Genomic DNA, 3603 nt, shown 5'->3' with positions numbered 1-3603 from the left:
GGGCCAATGCCCCCCGCACTGCAGGCCAGGCTGGGATGCCCCCTCCCACTTACAGGAGGGGCGTGGGCTGTGTATGGGGGGGCTCCAAAGCACCCTGCCTCTTACAACATGGTATGTTCTACTTCCTCCCCACAAAAAACACTATACTACAGCCCCAGTTGCCCTTCTGTTTTCCCTGCTCCTTGAAACAGAACATGGTATGTTCCACTTACCCCCCCCCCCAAAAAAAAAACACTATGGTACCCCAGCCACCCCTGTCCCTCCCCCCCTTTCTAAAATAGAGCAGAGGGATCCTAAAATCTGACCCGCCCCGCCCCCTGCACTGCCGCTCTCCGTTCCCCTCTTTTTTGTATAATTTATTTGTAACAATTTTGGGGGTTTTGGTTTTTGCTTTGTTTCACTTCTTTTTTTTTTTTAATTTCCCGTTGGTTTCCAGTTTCATTTTCTATTAAATTATTGGAATAAAGAACTGTGGGAAAGCCTGGGCTCGGTCCTCCTCCATTCCCCCGGGGGCGCCAGTCCTTCGGTGCTCCGATCCTGCCCCTGGTGCTCGGGTGCCAGGCGCGAAGGGCGAGGGCCCGGCCATGCTGGGGTGACGCAGGTTCCCACAAAAAGCACGTGGGGGCTGTCAGGTGCTCTGTGGGGTTGCGGGGGCGTAGACCACATCACATCCTCCACCCTGGGAGCGAACCCAGGAGCACCCAGCAGGCTGCACTGCAGAAGTGGCTGCCCTCCATGAAGGCCTGGAGACCGCAACGGCACCCCTCGGCGGTACAGGAAGACCCAGGTCCCCCCAGGACCTGCGATCCAGCCATCCCTGAGGCAACAGCTAGGCCCAAAGCCTGGGCCTGGTGCCCCCAAGGCCTAGCAGGGGCCAGTGCCTGGTGCTGCATCGTGGGGCTGTGCCTCCCGCCTAGGGTCGGGCAAAGACAAGCGGCTGCTGAAGACCGGGGGGCCATGGGGCCCTGCCCCATGCCTGCCCATGAGTAGCACTGGGCACAGGCTGGCAACCTGGCCACAGATGGGGCAGGGGTGCTGCCCCCCCATAGCACCCCCCAACCAGAGCAGCATGCCAGGGCTGTGGGGCACCCCCAGATGTCCCCCTGCTGCCCTGGTACCTGTGGGCCCCTGTCAGTCACCAGCCCCTCAGCTCCACCACAGCCTCACATCTGCCCACCCTCTCGCTGGGCCCAGGCAGGGCTCAGAGACCTGCCGGCTGTGGGGAGACGCAGGCCATGGGGCAGCTGGCTCTGGGGGGACACAAGCGGGGATAGAAGTTGCTGACTCATGAATGGTTTTCACGCCTTGGATGCACGGTAATTAGTGCGTCTCCTGCATCTCAGTCGCAGCTTCATTACCTTTGTGCAGGCTCGTCACCCGCTGTCCCCCTCACTGCTGCATGGCACGGCCTGGTCTCTGTGCACCCGTGTTAGCTCTGCGCTGTGTGTGCCCTGCAGGCCCCCGTGCTCTGCCAAGGCTAGAGCGCACGCTAGCACTGCCGCAGCCTTCCCAGCACTGCCCCTGGCGCCGAGGCGCAGTGCAGCTTGGCCACGTGCAGCCACGGGCCCAGGACTCGGCCTGTCACAGGTGATGCCATGGCCTGTCCGTCACGGTGCTGTTCTGTGCTGTGCCAGTCTTAGCGTGGTGCCTGGCATGGGACACATCACAGCATGCTATAGCCTGTCCCATCGTGGGGATTAATCCCAATGGGCTCTGTCTTTGCCCACAGCAGGCAGACAGCCCTCCTCCTGCCCCCCAGCCCCTCCCCTAGCCTGGACAGCCCAGCCTCATTGGCTCGCCTCAAAGCTCAGCTCAGCATCCTCCCGTTGCCCTCCCTGCCTCCGTCCCCGCCCTGGGGGCCGTACACCCGGTGTGGGGCCATAAAGGGGATTCACGGGGCTTCATTTGGTTCACGGTTCCCTGCTCAATAACCTGAACATGCTGTCAGCCTTCCTGCTGGTGCTGCATCCGTCGTGGTGGTGCCCAGCCATTTCCCGCCTGGCTCACGCCCACATTTTAACGTTCTCTGGCGGTGCCCCCGCGCCCGCACTTCTGAGCTCCTCATGGCTCATTGCCGTGGCAGTACTGCTTGCCTCTGGTACACCACAGCCACACCTCGGTTGGGAAGCCCCCCGGTGCTGGGCTGCCTCAGCCCCATTTCCCAGTTTACGATAACATTACATGATATGGTACAGAATAATCCTCTCGCGGTCTCTTATCTTCTGTTGGACTTGGATCGCTCTGCAACTGTTGTGCCGTAACGAACTGTAGTAGAGCAATCACAGCCAGTCACACTACGCTTGGTGTGTTAGAGTGTATCGTATGATATTATGTACTGATTGCAATATGTACTGGTTGTGCTGTATATTGATTGTATTAGATATCGATTGCGCTGCAACTGCTCGGTTCTAACGCGTGAAATGGACCAACTTTGTTGCATCTTGTCCATCCTGTTCTTCTTCTACCGTGCCGTCTTCTATATCGACTCTATTGCATCGATCGTGTTCTGCAAGTCGTACTGCTCCATCAACCACATGCATGTCATTGCCTTACATTATGTTGCATTGTATTGTACTGAACTGTGTTGTATCCACTATACTATATTGTCTTATATTACATTGATCAATATGAACTGATATTTGATCATTGTAATGGATACAATGCAATACAATGTATTGTACAGTATAATATAATATATATATTATACTGTTCTACAAGACATTGGATTGCGTTGTTTCTAGACTAGCATGTGGCTGTCCATTGGCAAGGTCACCGGTTGGGCGCGGAGCCCTGGCCTTCGAGCAGCGGCGCACGGCAAAGGCAGGGAGGAAGCGTGTGGCCAGAAAAACAAGGATCTCTCGCATCCGGTCCTCCACCCCCCGCTCTCTTCTTGTCTCTTTTCTTTCTCCTCTCCCTGCCTTTCTCTTTTCTCCCTCCCTTTATCTTTCCCTCTTCTCCCCCAACCCCCTCCTGCTGGATGTGGTCATTTTCGCTTGCAAAGGCTGAACAACAGCATGGTATGGCACAGTATAGTACATTGATGGTATTAGTGTGTTACGTTACACGACACTGTAGTGCATCACTGGCTGCCATTAGAGAACAGGAGGTTACACGATGGGAGCAGGTCAGCGGTGGGTGCTGGGGCGTGGGCCTGGCGCTACCGAGTCAGGGTCAGGCACTGTCTCTGCTCCACGTGCCCCACAGCCGTCTGTGCATGTCCCCAGTGCTGACATGGGGCTGCCAGGCGAGAGCCACGGGGCGGGTGTGGGGTCATGGGGTGGAGGAAGGTCCCGGCCCAGAGCAGGTAGGACAGGATACCTGAGCTCAGGGGGCTCAGGCAGGGGGGTGCAGGGTGGCAGGGGCGGTGCGTGGGCTTGGGGACTCAGGCAGGCAGGGCGCGGGGCAGCAGGGGCGGTGTGTGGGGCTCAAGCAGGGTGCAGGGTGGCAGGGGCGGTGCGTGGGCTTGGGGACTCAGGCGGCTGGGGCGCAAGGTAGCAGGGGCAGTGTGTGGGGCTCAAGCAGGGTGCGGGGCAGCAGAGGCAGTGTGCAGGTGGCAGAGGCAGTGCGCGGGGTGCGGGGCTCAGGCGGGGTGCGGGGCGGCAG

General features: G+C 58.6%; 1 protein-coding gene across 1 annotated transcript in view; it reads left to right on the top strand.

Annotated features, from left to right (window-relative positions):
• Nucleotides 1-3603, top strand: part of KCTD13 (potassium channel tetramerization domain containing 13) — a gene marked incomplete at its 5' end in the record, with an annotated part of 9238 nt that overhangs the window by 1757 nt on the left and 3878 nt on the right. The window lies entirely within an intron of this gene.

The sequence above is a fragment of the Alligator sinensis genome, unplaced genomic scaffold (genome assembly GCF_000455745.1).
Source record: "Alligator sinensis unplaced genomic scaffold, ASM45574v1 scaffold1121_1, whole genome shotgun sequence".
Taxonomy (NCBI): Eukaryota; Metazoa; Chordata; order Crocodylia; family Alligatoridae; genus Alligator; species Alligator sinensis.
Note: the sequence above shows the minus strand (reverse complement) of the source record. Positions and strands in the feature narration are given on the sequence as shown.